The sequence below is a fragment of the Abrus precatorius genome, unplaced genomic scaffold, assembly GCF_003935025.1.
Source record: "Abrus precatorius isolate BTA unplaced genomic scaffold, Abrus_2018 Scaffold7, whole genome shotgun sequence".
Lineage (NCBI taxonomy): Eukaryota > Viridiplantae > Streptophyta > Magnoliopsida > Fabales > Fabaceae > Abrus > Abrus precatorius.
Window position 1 is genome coordinate 13,976,944 of NW_020874417.1, and position 16,283 is coordinate 13,993,226.

The 16,283-nt window shown below is 34.0% G+C and overlaps 1 pseudogene; it reads right to left on the reverse strand.

The window, feature by feature from the left end:
* Positions 1-653: 653 nt before the first annotated feature.
* LOC113871512 lies at positions 654-15,247 on the reverse strand (annotated as a pseudogene).
* Between the last annotated feature and the right edge of the window lie 1,036 nt (positions 15,248-16,283).

Genomic DNA, 16,283 nt, shown 5'->3' on the forward strand with positions numbered 1-16,283 from the left:
CTTCAGAAGAAGATCCAATCCCTTCTTGAAGATATTCAGTCCTCTATTTGTTCTGACTTACCTAGCGCATTTTGGAATAGGAAGAAGCATATTGTTAGTCTTCCTTATGAGTCAGATTTTAAGGATAGCCAAATCCTTACCAAGGCTAGGCCTATCCAAATGAATGAAGAACTCCTTCAATATTGTCAGAAAGAGAGCAAAGATCTCTTAGATAAAAACCTCATCAGAAAAAGTAAGAGTCTTTGGTCATGTTCTGCTTTTTATGTCAATAAACCTGCAAAAATAGAGAGAGTTAATCCCAGGCTAGTTATCAACTACAAACTCCGTGAGATAGTTATCCCACCAACCTTTGAGTTGACCAGTAAAACCTGCAACTAGAATATAAACGATAGTATCTTCAGGCATATTTTGATTAGTAAAATAGCCCATAGTGACAACAGACATATTTTAGAGTTTGGCATTGATATTATATTCAGATAGTCCATCAATATTCCAAATATAAATATCATTAGAATTAAAAATTTGGATAAAATCCTGTTTATCTTCTAATATAAGATCAGGAGCAGTGGCTCTATTATAATAGAGTTTGGAGGAATTTTTCCAGTTATTTACTGGATTGATGGCTAAAACAGAATTTGTTTCAGAATTTTGTTCTAAATCAGTTTTAGAGATGGCATTAACTGTTTTGGCAAGGGATCTAGTCCTAGGTTTGGCGCTAGATTCTTCGAGGCTTGAGGAGTATCTGGGAAAGTCGTGAGCAAACTAGTGATTTTGCTAAGTAGCTCATTTTGGTTGTCATCTATGGCTTTGGCCTTTTCTTTTTGTCTAAGCTCAAAGATTTTCTGTTTGGCTTTGGCGCTAATCTTAAACGGCTTGAACAGAGGTTTTTCTAATTGAGGCTGGGAAGAAGAGGAAGTTATATCCTCTACTTTAGGTTTAACAGGATTAATAGAGATTTTTTCTCCTAAAACCTGGAGGTATTTGTTGGTATAATTGGCCTGTTCCATAAGGCCTTGAATATCATTGGGAGTGATGGTTTCGTTAGAAATTTTAGTTTTGAAAGGAGTAGCAGTAACATGGTTACCGCTTTTATCTTTCAAGTTTGGTAACTAGTATTGAGTTGTGGGTGGCAGTTCACTTTGAACAATTTGTCCATCTTTGATTTGCCAAGATATAATATTAGCAGAGGAAGTACTAATAACGTCCTCTTGCCAGGGATAATCAATATTATTATGAATGGTATAAGCATGATACCAATCAAAGAATGGGATGTTTTGTTTGACTTTCTTGAGAAATTGATAGAATTCCTCTTGGATATCGTACCTATTTTTTCCCTTATAATTTTGAAAGAACCACTCTCTTTGAGGTTTCCAATCCTCAGAGTAGAAATCTTTCCTAAGGGTTTCTTTATCTATAATGAATTTATGAGATAACATCATAAGACTCATTAAGGGAAGAGTAAGTTAGAGATTGGATACTCTGGTTTTCTTCTTCTTTTTCAAAGCTTTGATAGACATTTCTAGGGATTCTAGAAGAGGTATCTAAACCTTGTAGATTTATGGCCGGATCATGATTAATAGATTTAGGGATTTCAGATCTAAAAGCTTGAGATCTGTAAGAGAATGACCTCCTAGCAGAAGCAAAACTATTACGACTGCTATAAGCATCTACTCTGGAAGAGAAGGAATTTCTCCTATCAAAGGTTATTTCAACTTTTCCAGAGTTGTCCTGAGAAATATTTTCAATTTGAGGAGCAGGCCTAGGGACACAAGGCGAAGCTTTATCCAAAACCCACTTTTCAGGAAGGGAAACTTCATCCCACTTGATAATTCTTGGAAGAGACACATTAGCCTTTGTCATATCAGTGATAAACAAAGTAGTCTCCCCTCTTTGAGGTTTGAGAAGGACTCTAGAAGCATAAGAGTTCATGGCTTTGTATTGGATCCTATAAATTAATGCGGCGGAAATAGATCCCTCTTTCATGTTTAAACCATGAAAGCATATATTAAGAAACAGAGAGTCAAGGATATGCTCATCTAAAAGACTCACTGTTTTGTTTAGAAAACAATTAAAATAAATAGAACCTTGGCCAAGACTGGTTTCAACAGTACCTATAAGGGAGTTGTTAAAGTCATTATGGCGAGCATCTCTAAGACACATTAGTATAGCAGCATCTATACCTATGTCTATGAGAGGTTTTATGGCAACTTGGACACATCCTATGTGGAGGTACTTGTATTTACACTTGTGCTCATTGATGGAAGATTTGGATAGGAGATGAAATTCTTCTCCTAAATCTTTCCCTAAAGGAATATTGTTTTCAACAGTCTTAATAATATAATCAAAACTGTTTTTCTTGGAGTGTTCTTCAGGAACATATAATGTATCCTAAGGGATTTCTGGGATGGTCCAGTCATTCATACTTTGGTTGATCTCTTCAAAGCGAACTTCTTCATCGAAGAGGTTATGTTTTGGTGTGATTTCAGGAGACTGTTTCTCCTGATCATTAAAGAATGTGTTTTTGGTTGGAGAGAAGGAGGAGCAGATAGAACCTGAACGGAAAGAGATGCGAGAAAAGGAACAGAGAAGACGTGACATCATAAAATAATAATTTGGCACATCACCCTCATTTAGTTCCATAAAAACATATTTGTTAATGATCAGGAGAAACATATATATATATATATATATATATATATATATATATATATGTGTGTGTGTGTGTGTGTGTGTGTGTGTGTGTGTGTGTTAATGATAAGGTGTGTAGAATTATGTTCAAAAATTAGAAGTCTCATTATAACTAGTTTGAAATCTAGTTCTTTCATTTTATTTAATCATTCAATTACCATGTTACAATTGCTGTTATTTTATCTTTTCATCCTTATTATTGTTTTATGCTTGTGTGATATAGATATGATTTAATTTAGACTCTTGGGATAAATATAGTTTCTTTTAAATCATATAACATAATAAAAAATATATAATCTCATGAATTTATGATACTGATATATAGCTTCTCTATTATCATGTAGTATAAATTGATAAAGTCTACATGTACCTACGTTACCGGGCTTTATGTAATATTAATTTATCATATGTTGTCTTTAATTAATTAAATCATTACTTTTATATTTAATCAAGATACATTCCCCTCTAATTATTAATTTACTAATCAATCAATTTAAATCAAAATTATTTTGTTAAAGCAGCAATTTATAATGATAGTGTGTAGCGACTCTACCTTTACGCATTATAAATTGTTAAGACCTATGTGTACCAACGTTATCTTAAGTCTAATGCAATATAAATTTATCAAACAAAGTTTTAATCTTTTTAATCAACTCAAATATATTTATTCCTTTCATTAAATAAAAATAATCTTATCTTATTTTACTTTTAAATTTTCTTAAGTCATATTTTTAATATTAATAAATTAAATAACTGAATATTTGATTACTTAATTTTATTACACAAACTTTTACAACATCGATGTGTATTTTACATTTCATTCAATTGTCCAATAATTTATAAAAGATTTATGTATAGCTTACACTATCTTAAACTCTCTTTCAACATAAATTATAATTCAAATATTTAAGTATTTCATAAATACAAAAATATTTTTTAATTGATTTGTAATATAGTTGGGTGATCCTCCTTAACTTTCTGTATTATTTTTCATAGGATACTTGTATAACTGCGTTATCTGATATCGTAAATGTTATAATTTTATAAAAATAATTTTAATCTAGAAATAAAATTTCTTTTACTAAAATTAATTTTAATCAATCAAATTTCATAATATTTATAGAACTACGTGATTTTGAGTTCTTCATTACACCCGGGAATACGTAGAAGCGGAATCATATTCCTCGAGTCAAAACAAAATTTAAATTTTTATTTTATTTTCTACGATATAATATTTTTAACAAATAAATCTTCTTTCTATAAAAAAAAATAAAAACATTTATTTTTTAAGGCTTAAATAAATGCTTTTCAAATTTATAATAAATTTAAACAATTAAGGTAACTGTTATTTAAACGGACGTTGTAGGGTGCTAACACCTTTCTTACACGTAAATGACTCCTGAATCCATCTTTGATTTTAAATATCAAAACTTTAAGTTTTTCCCATGTTTTCTTTGATAAACTTTGGTGGCGACTCTACTGATTTTTCTTAAAAACATTTTTCGCCGTACCATTGTGACTGCTCGATTGCGACACATTGTAACATATCGATTGATATTGTTATAATATATTGACGGGTGCGATTATGACATATATAGTGTCACATAGTGATTGATGTGATATAATACATGTATTATGACATATAGATTAGTGTGAAAATACATGTCATAAATATTTGCAAAGATGATTGATTAGTTGTTGTGGGTGTGCTCTGTTGTGATAATGATCTGTATGATTTGAGTGTTATTGTTTATCCAATGTATATTAGATAATATTTTCAGTATTATATATATATGTGTGTGTGTGTGTATACATATATATATATATATATATATATATATATATATATATATATATGTATGTATCTTTTTTCTGTCAAATAAGAGATTCAGTGAGACGGTAAATACTCACCCTTACTAATTATTTTTAGGAAGGCGAATGAGGAGGGAATAAAGATGATTGATCCATTCTAGGATCATAGTCCAGTGATATTGGAAGGAAAAGTGTTCTTTAGGGACTAGAATAATTTAAGAAATTGTAATACTTTACTCTAATTATATTTTATGTTGACCAAGTTTTGTAAATAATTTTAAACATCAAATTTTAGAATTTATAATAATATAGGAAATTTTGTTATAATGAATGATTTGGAAATGTTTTTAATGGTATTTTAAACTTATATATATGCGATACAAACCAAATAAATGTTAGATATAAATAAAAAATTTATTCATCACTTTAAAATTTTGAAACTATTCTTTTGGAAGTTTTAAGCACTCTTATAGCATCATTTCTATAATGATTAGTGAGGCCATTAAGTGTTTACTATGAGAGGAATGTGCAGGTGTGTGGTCATTTCAAGCCAGGTCTAAGGGCTTTAGGTGGCTGCCAGCGTAAGAGGAGAGGGGCACGTTTCACGTGTAGGAGATATTTGCATTTAATGAGGGAGCTACATTTCATTTGGCAAGGATTTTGTGTTTAAAAGTTGTGTTTTTCTTCCTTAATGCATATGCATGCCATGGCTGGAGTATGCTTATCAAACCATGGGGAGAAGTAAGTGGAGTACACGTATGGGTTAAACATGAAAACACATAAATTACGCCATGCAGAAACCGAATGAGAATTGAGGTTCTTTGGTTACGTTATGCACTTATACATGGAAGGAGATATATTTTGAGGTTAGTTTCATGACGTGGGTTAATAACTTAAGAGCTTTAAAATCGTGACCTTTCAAATCAGTTTGGATTCTTCTAAAGCAACAACTTATCCTCCACTCACAAAAATTTATAATCACTCACCAAAATATAGGCTATGTGAAAGGATGAAATCTGATTGCACAGTAAATCAGATGCATGCACGTAAGACCATTATCGAATTTTGGAGTTTGTAAAATGAAATATTGTGTAAGAAATCTCATGTGGTGCTAACATAATGGATCTTGATATAGGTGGTTTCAACCACGTTTAAGGTTGATTGCCGAGAAGAAGTAACCAACACAAGGAAAAAGGAATCAAAATACAATAAAATAAAACATATATGTGTATACGTGAAAGAGTAAAATCTTGGGGTGTTACACAGTGTATCTCTGTAACTATTCACATTAGTTCGATCCATATCTGACTCTTAGGTCATTCTTAGAGTTATTCTTTTTCTCACTCATAAGATCGTGCTTAGTAAAGCACTTCAATACTCATTCCATTTCAATTCATTCCACTCATACACTTATTGTTATAATAATAACTATTAACTCCTTTCTGATCAATATCATTTTACCCGAACATATTTCACACAAAAATCTCATAATAATCATTCAGCAAATTTCATAATATTTCACATTAAACAATCATCATATAATACATATGAACATGTACTGACCACTTAGTCTAAACAACCAAATAGTTTAACTCATCAAACAAACATCTTTTCATCCATTATTCACACAAAAGATATGTCAACTATCTATTCTTATACAATATCCGCATAACAGTGCTTTACCTCAAAGATGAGCTCACAAAGAGATATTGAAAAGTATCAAGAGTCAACTATAGGGGTTCTCCTGAATACCAAGAGACATCCATAAGAAACAAAAACAGAAAAAACGATCGAAGAAAACCAAGTTTAATCCAAAGAAACTTACTTAGAATCGCTTAGCTTCAACGTTTAAGCTTGACTTTGAAGGTAAAATGGAGTTTCTGAGGCTTTTATCATGGTAAAAGGAAGAGAGAGTTCAGAGGAAACTTGAGAAAGGGACGTGAGTTCAGAAACAAATGAGATTTCCATGCAGAAAATCTCTTAAATACCTTTCAGCCACGAGCGTTCTCGCTTGAGCAAAAAACATCTTGCTTGAGCGACGACTCTGTCGCCTGAGCAAGATATGCAGACAGTGGTCTTGTCCACTATTTTCTGATATACTCGCTTGAGCAAGCTCCATCTCGCCTGAGCAAGATGGTGTCCAGAGAGCATGCTATTTTTTCTGTGGGTCCTCACCTAAGCGACTTATCTTGCCTGAGCGAGATCCCCAGCTCGCCTAAGCGAGATCACTTTCGCCTGGACGAGGTGAAAGTTAGGCCAAATTTATCTTATCTCACTTAAGCGAGATAGCTCTGCAACTTTGTATTTCTGCACGCTCAATCTTGCCTGGGCGAGATTTACCTCGCCTGAGCGAGATCTCCTGCATCAAAATTCCTCTAAAATTCTTTATTTCTCTTCTAAATGCATTCTAATACTATTTAACATTAAATAAAACATAAATTACTGAAAAAATGAGAAGAGGGTGTTACATGTTTTGTGTTCTCACAAATCAAACCAGAAACAATAACAAAAAACAAAAAATATAGAAAAATATAAAGGGATAGGGAAAAGAAGAAAAGCATCATATCTTTAATATGGTTCAGCCAATGTGGCCTACATCCATAGGAGAGAGCAACCAAAACTCATTCACTAGTTTATTAAAAACTTATTACCAAGAATTTACCTGATGCCTCACTTGTAAGAAGATTAGAAACAACTTTATAAAGGGAACTAATAGTCCTAACTGAATTGGACACTAACAGTTTCTAATAGCAAGTTTGTTATTCTATTTTAACATGTTTTTGAGTCATAACATCATCACAATGTATATGAGATTTGTTTCTCTTATGTAATAAGAGAAAATATCTATATTCCAGATGATAGTGAGACTTTAGAAAGCATGGTCAGGCTTATAGATGGTAAATATGAGATATTTAATTTCAAATAGTTTGCTTGTGTATCAAGAAATACAATTGGATATAAAAGGATGGCGCATTTATGCCTTGAATTCAATTAAATATGTGGACAAAAAGACCAATCATATAAAATAAATTATCATATAATAAGTTATGTTGCATTAAAGGCATTCTTGTTATTTAAGTCACATGGAGATTGTCTTGAATATTTATATTTAAATATTATATCCCAAGAAAACAAGAAATGTCTTTATGTTCACACACGTAGAACTAACCTACTAAAAAAGGTTATATTGCTTTGTTGAGAGAAGTTCATTGAATGAGCCCAACTACCAAAGTCAATGATGCATATTTCGGTTAACCACCAGGGGAGTGTTGAACTTAGAGCTGTCAAAATGGGCTAAAGCCTTAAGCCCTATCCTATTAGCCCTTTATATAGCCTTTTTTTTTTAAGCCCTATAGTTAATGGGTTTACATCAGCCCTAAGCCTTAAAATAAAAAAAATAATAGGCTAAGGTCAAGGTAAGGAGTGAGCTAGCTCACTTATTTTATAAAGTAAGTAATAACTATTAAATCATTTTTATAATATTTTTTAAATTATTTTATATAAATGAATTAAAAATTATATTTAAAATTAAAAAATACTTTTAAAAATAAAAAATATTTATTCAATATATTAAAATTTTATCATAAAAATAATATCAAATATAATTATATTATAAAATTAAATTAAACTTAAATTTTGCATTTGTTTAATTTTATTAATTAAATTTAATATAGTATGTAACATCCCCAATTTTAGTCTACACGTTTTGAATTATCCAAGTTAGTTAGCGTTTCTTTTTACTCTAAATTATTTCTCGTGGCAATTAAATACTTTTCATTAACAATTGATTTTAGCAAAGAAATTTTTTCAGTAGTGATTGTTTGATGTGTTTGAGTTCTTGCTGCACGACATTTTTATATGGTGATGTGATAGTGTCTGATGCATTTTTTTATTCATGTGTTCTAATAATCATGTGGTGGATTACCTTGAGCAACCCTAGGATAGTGAGACCAATGTTGGGATAAAGTTGACCGTTGATTCGGATGGGTAGGCCCCGCTTTATTGATCACTTGATTAGTATTATTATTATTATTATTGCTAATGCTATCCTCCTAATTCATTTTATTTGTTTATGTGGCATTGTTATTTTATTTTATTTATTGATTTAAAGTAAATTATTCGTGTGACTTTTGCATTCCCTAGCCGTTATTAATAATTCTCTCTCTTGCCTTAAATATCCACTTGACCCTAGTTAATATATGTATATACATGAGCCTTTTCATTTTTCCCTAGCACCATGCACACTAAAATTGTTATTTAATGGAAAATCACCATTTTTTGCCCTATGTTTCACGTGCAACTAAGGGGGACCCAAGAGACACATTTCTCATTCAAATCCTTCTCCTTTTAAGCATGGTAACCGAAATCTCATTCAATGCTTGGGAAAGAGGGAGAGAGAATCGGTTTTAATGGCCTAGATCCTAACCCAAAATGATTGCACTTAATACAAATTCAAATTCCCTAGTTACCTAAATTAATTGTAGCCGCCCCAACCTAAGCCGCCACATATGGCAATTGTTCGAATTCTCCTTCCTAAGTGGGTAGCCAAAAATTTATGTGTTTAGAAGAGAGAGAGAAACCCTAATCACCAGAATTTAAACCCTTACTCCTTCCTTTTTAAACACACCTTTCGTATTCCTAAAATGTCATTTATGACTCAATAATGTTGCATTGAAATCATTAACCTTTTGCCCCCCTCCCCAAACCGTCATGCTGTACATGACAATTATCTGAATTCCCTCATTGATGATGCAGCCAAAATAAAGCCCTTATTCTTCTCATTAAATGCAAATTTTCGTCCTCCCATGTATTTAATTGGGGCTGACTCTTCACCTTAAATCAGCACATTCAATTTGCCTCCCACCTGCATTGATACCATGGGGAAATGAAGAGACACCTGCCCCATTCCCCCCTCAAATAACCTAAACTGCGGCCTGCATTAAATGGGCGAGCCAATCAACATAAAACGTTGCACCTGGAGCATTTACTTCCCTTAAACCGTGCCCAACATTAAATTCATATTCCCTTCCATTTATTTGTTGTAATTGTCATTTCTTGTGGAGACTCTTGCACTTGCACAGCCATAATGGAAGCACCACCCTTTCACCAGCAACTCAAAGGATGTGACCCTTCAAATGCATGGAATACGAAGAGTTTGAACTTATTCCCTCCACAAATAAACCTTAGCTGCCAACCTACCTTAATTACTCACTCTTGCCTAAAGCCAACCCACCACTCAGTTCATTTCACCATAATGATTAATTATGGAAAACGTGTGGGAACATTAAATTGTTGCTTCTTTTTCCACCTCGTGCATTTATTGCTTCTAATGGAATGTCTCGCATGCACCAACTCCTTGAGATGTGATGATGAGGATTTCCCTAAGCCTCTTGAATTTCAGACCTATTAGGACTAGGACGTATCTCGAGCTACAAAACTCAAAAATGAGTGATTAAAAAATGAGAGGAATATTCACGTTGTGAACCTTAATTTTGACTCAAGAATCACTTAATTTGGATTTGTATAACACAAGATATGGATAAAAGTTATTCTGGGCTTAATTTGGGGTTTGTTTGGAAGAGAATGCTATGAACCTTAAAATTCAGAATTGGGAAAAAAAATTGAAATTCATACCTTGTAAAGAGAATAAAAGGAAGGAAATATGATAGGGAAGGTGCCACAAACAACGATGTCTGATAAGCCAACAAGATCGCCACAAGAACGGATGAATTCTTGATAAGATCGGAGGTTGCAAGGAAGAACCCTAGCAGAGAATAATTCTCACTATAATCTGATTTCAATCATGTATATCCTCAAAATGATTTCCAAGTGTTTTAGTACAATTCAGTTTTGGAGTTTGTCCACATGGACTCGACATATAAAAACAAAAACTAATCCTTTTAGCACAAACATTATGTATATGTTCTAGTGGTGAAGCGAGCATATTACATCCTAAGGTGCAAGGGTTCAAATCCTATAATAGACAATAAAGCATAATAATATGTTTTTTTACACAAAGTAGCAAAATAAATAAAAAGTCTTCCAAAATGAATAAAAAGTCTTCAAAATTTAGATTGAAACTTTGGACTCTTCCATCATTGTAAATATGCATGTGTACACTTTAGAATTCAAGTGTTGGACTTCATCTAGGTGTTGGGCCTCACATTGGGGTTGGGCTTCTAGCATGGTGCTCAAAATGTGTTGTAGAGCTTCTTGGGCCTTCCTTGATCTAGCTCTTGTCATGGGCCCTCCTAAGCCTTGTAATGGATCTTGGACTGCTTGGGCCTGCGGTTGGTCTTGGACTTGGGTTTGGGCCTGGGCTTCACTCCTTATGTACACATCATTCCCTCCTTCTTTAGAAGCATTTGTCCTCAAATCTGTTAATTCTTCATTACCTGCATCAAACAAAGACAAGTCAGCCACATTAAAGGTAGCACTCACACCATACTCACCTGGTAGGTCAACTTTGTAAGCATTATCGTTGATTTTGGCCAGCACTTGGAAGGGTCCATCTCCTCTAGGCATCAACTTTGATTTTCTCTGTGATGGAAATCTTTCCTTTCTAAAGTGTACCCATACCCAATCACTTGGTTCAAATGTTACCCTTCTCCTTCCTTTGTTAGCATGTTTGACATACCCTTCCATTTTCTTCTCAATTTGAGTCATGACCTTTTCATGCAATTTCTTGATATACTCAGCTTTTTCTTGTCCAGATTTATCCTTCAAATGAGAAATATTAGGCAAAGATAACAAATCCAAAGGTGTCAAAGAATTAAAACCATAAACAATTTCAAATGGAGAGCAATTTGTAGTGCTATGAACAGCCTTATTATATGCAAACTCTACATGAGGTAAGCACTCCTCCCATGACTTAATATTTTTCTTTATAATAGCCCTAAGGAGAGTAGACAAAGTCCTATTAACAATCTCAGTTTGCCCATCTGTTTGGAGATGACAAGTAGTAGAAAACAACAATTTAGTACCAATCTTACCCCATAAAGTTCTCCAAAAATGACTTAGGAACTTAGAGTCTCTATCACTTACAATGCTTCTTGGTAACCCATGAAGTCTTACCACTTCCTTGAAGAATAGATCAGCCACGTGACATGCATCATCTACTTTCTTGCAAGGTATGAAGTGAGCCATCTTAGAAAACCTGTCAACAACCACAAATATTGAGTCCTTTCCTCCCTTGGACCGAGGCAAACCTAGAACAAAATCCATAGAAATATCAATCCAAGGATAATCAGGAATAGCAAAGGAGTATACAAACCATGCAGCAGGACTCTAGATTTAGCTTTCTTACATATTAGACACTTTTCACACAACTTATGGACATCATGCTTCATATGTGGCCAATAAAAATGCTCATGCAAAATGTCCAAAGTCTTTTGAACACCAAAGTGTCCCATTAAACCCCCTTCATGTGCCTCTTTTACAAGCATGTCCCTAGTGAACTTTTAGGCACACAAAGTGTCTTACCCTTGATTAAGTAACCATCATGCTTAAAATAGCCATCATGAGCAGTGTGTGAACATGAATGAAAAATATGAGAAAAATCAGCATCATTCTCATACAAGTCTTTTATATGATCAAATCCAATGAATTTAGTTTCAAGGATAGAAAACAAAACATACCTTCGCGACAATGCATCAGCAACCACATTGGACTTACCTTTCTTGTGCTTGATTGTATAGGGAAATTGTTCAAGAAATTCCACCCAATTAGCATGTCTTTTGTTTAGTTTACCCTGCCCTTTCAAATACTTCAAAGATTCATGGTCACTATGAATGACAAATTCTTTAGGCAGAAGATAATGTTGCCAAGTTTGCAAAGCCCGAATTAATGCATACAGTTCCTTATCATATGTAGGGTAATTAAGGGCAGCCCCACTCAATTTCTCACTAAAATATGCAATTGGGTGTCCTTCTTGCATTAGAACAGCTCCTATCCCTACTCCAGAGGCATCACATTCAAGTTCAAAGGATTTGGCAAAATTAGGCAATGAAAGTATGGGTGCATGCATTTATTTTTCTTTTAGGACAGCAAATGCTTTCTCTTATTTCTCTCCCCATTTAAATTCTACATGCTTCTTAACTAGTTCATTTAGAGGGGCAGCAATGGTACTAAAATCCTTTACAAACCTCTTATAAAAACTAGCAAGCCCATGGAAACTTCTTACCTCTCTCACACTCTTAGGAGTTGGCCATTCTTGAATTGCTTTTATTTTCTCTTTATCTACATGCACTCCACTAGAATTAACCACAAATCCTAAGAAAACAACATGGTCCTTACAAAATGTGCACTTTTCCAAATTAGCATACAATTTTTCTTTTCTAAGTACATGCAAAACAGATTTCAAATGATGCAAATGCTTATCCAAATTTTTGCTATGTACAAGAATATCATCAAAGTAGACAACCACAAATTTTCCTAGAAACTCTCTCAAAACATGGTTCATCAATCTCATGAAAGTACTAAGGGCATTTGTCAAACCAAATGGCATCACTTTCCACTCATACAAGCCATATTTGGTTTTAAAGGTTGTTTTCCACTCATCACCTTCTCTAATCCTAATCTGATTATATCCACTTTTCAAATCAATTTTAGAGAAATAACAAGATCCATACAACTCATCAAGAAGATCATCTAACCTGGGAATGGGATGTCTATACTTGATAGTGATGTTGTTAATTGCTCTACAGTCAGAAAACATCCTCCAACTTCCATCCTTTTTGGGCACTAAAATAACAGGAACAGCACAAGGGCTCAAACTCTCCACAACCCAACCTTTGTTCATCAAGTCAGAAACTTGCTTTTGAATTTCTTAGGTGTCTTGGGGATTACTCCTATATGCTGGTCTGTTAGGTAACACAGCTCCTGGGATCAAATCAATCTGGTGCTCAATACCTCTCAAAGGTGGTAGTCCCGATGGTATTTCTCCTGGAAAAATATCTTTAACTCCTGCAAAATAGATTTAACTCCACTAGGAAGTTCAAGATCAGAATCAAATGTAGCAATCTCTTTATTATAAAGTATATACATAGACTTTCTTGCTATTAGAGCTCTTCTCACGTCACCACTCTTTACAAACAAAATATTTTTCCTTTCTTTCTCTTTATTTTTAAGCTCTTGACCTCTCTCTTTATTTTTGCTCTCTTTTTTCTATTTCTTTCTTTTCTTTTCTCTCTTGCTCTCTTTTTTCTTTCATGATATTTTGATCATCACAAACCTCTTTTGGAGACAGTGGAACAAGAGTAACCTTGCGGTTATCATGGTGGAAAGTGTATTTATTTGTGTGACCATCATGGTGAGCTTTTCTATCAAATTGCCATGGTCTTCCAAGAAGCAAATGACTAGCTTCTATTGGAACAACATCACATAGAACTTGATCCTTATATTTCTCAATAGAAAATTCAATCTCCACTTGCTTATCCACCTTCAATTCTCCTTCTACACTTAACCATTGCAACTTGTATGGCCTAGGATGGGGTTTTGTATCCAAATTCATTTTTGTGACCAACCTAGTGCTAACAACATTGGTGCAATTCCCGCCATCTATGATCAATGAGCACAACTTCCCTTGGATAAGGCACCTAGTATGGAATATGTTTTCTCTTTGGCTTCCTTCATCTTCCTTGGCTATCCCTCCTAACATCCTTCTCACAATGAATAAGTCTCCTTCAGGAATCTCCTCTACTTCTTGACTCTCTTCTCCACTAGATGGTTCTGATTCAGAACTCTCACTAATAATCTCTCCATTATCTTTTAACATCATAACCTTCTTAGTTGGACACTCAGAAGCTATGTGTCCTCTACCCAAACACTTAAAACACTTTATATCTCTAGATCGAGACTTGTTATCCACTTCTTTACCTTTGTTTTAGGTAGGTTGTGGTGCTGCCATAGGTACCCTAGAAGATGAAGTTCCCTCCTTCTTAAACCTCTCCTTCCACCTAGAATTATCAAAATTAGAGGAACTTTTTCTCACACTTTTTCTTTTTAATTATTGTTCCACTTTCATGGCATGGTGAACTAGGTCTTCCATCTTTACATAATTTTGAAGCTCAACAACATCCCTTATGTCTCCATTCAGCCCATCAAGAAACCTAGCCATGGTAACCTATCTTTCCTCCTCAACATTGGCTCAAATCATAGCTATTTCTAACTCCTTATGATATTCATCCACACTCCTACTACCTTGGGTAAGCCTTTGCAGCCTATTATGCAACTCTCTATGGTAATGGGATGGCACATACCTCTTCCTCAAAACTCTTTTCAGCTCTTCCCAAGTCTCCAACATAGGCTCTCTATACCTCCTTCTTTCCTTTTGGAATTGATCCCACCATACTAAAGCATAATCAGTGAATTCTAAGGTGGCTAACTTAATCTTTCTCTCATCACTTAGGGTATGGCATGAAAAGATTTGTTCAACTTTCAACTCCCACTCCATATAGGCTTCAGGATCACTCTTTCCCCTAAAAGGTGGCATATTCACTCTAAATCCCTCATTTCTGTCCACCCTAGGTTCCTCTTCATTTTCTCTCCTTCTTCTCCTTTCTTGTCTCTCATCCCTTCTTCTATCTCCATTTTGTTCTTCCTCTCTATTTTGGTTTTGATTTTCTATATTATCAAGCCTCTCATAAATCTCTTCAGTATGCTCCCTCATTATCTGATTCATCCTTTGAGTTAACGCATATAATAGCAACCTATGTTCTCTAGGAGGTGATTCCTCTCTTTCAGCCATACTTCTAATTTTATGATAAAATAAGATCCTCACTAAAGTGTTTCACTCTAAGTGTTTCACACAAGAGGCTTTTAAGCAAATGTATCTCTCTTGCCTTTTTCCACTCTTCCTCTAGCCTAAGGTTCTTACAAGCTTCTCTAATCAATTACCAAGAAGTAAAAGACAAGTGACTATCAAGAAAGGCTCTAAATTCAGATTATGGCACCATACAAAGAAGTAGTAAAGAACAATTCTACTACCTAACAAACACAAAAAAAAGACAAGCACGCAAGGAATTATTTGGACAAAATTGAGACAAGAAAGAACAACACAAACAAAGGGAAGGGATTAAAAATAAAGGCACGAGATAACTAAGAATTTGAGTGACTTAGTTCCTTATAGGTCCTACACTTCAAAAGCTTAAGCACAAGCTTTAACTCTTCTAAAATTCAGCAAACCACACTTTCAAAGTCAATTGTAAGTTTCAGCCACACTACAAGCCACCAAACAATCGCTTCACACTTGAATTTAAGTCTCAAACAACAAACTCAAACACTCTCCTTTTTTTTTCTACTTTTTTTAAAGACAATTTCATTTTTTTTTAATTTAATTTTTTTTCCAGCAAGACAGCCACAAAGAACTAGGTAATTTGCAATCAACAAACTTTAATTTTCTCCTTTGCAAGTACCCAAATTCAGCATACAATTCCAACAACTTAAGTGTACAAATAGAATTTTAATTTCACCCACAAAGTTCTAAAACACAATCACAACTTGTAGTAATTAGAATACCTACTTGGTCGCCAAGTGAAGCATTAGAGCAAACTCTCATGAGCGCAATTTGCTGCCTCCAATTCAGCCTCTTCCACAAGTGCAATTTTTGTTCTCCTTGTTCCAATTGCTGCACAAACCCAAACACAACCACACACACACACACAACCAGCAGCAAACACTTCCAATTTCAACTCAAAACTAGCCCTAGTTAACTAGCTTTGATACCAAATGATGAGGATTTCCCTAAGCCTCTTGAATTTTGGACCTACTAGGACTAGGACGTA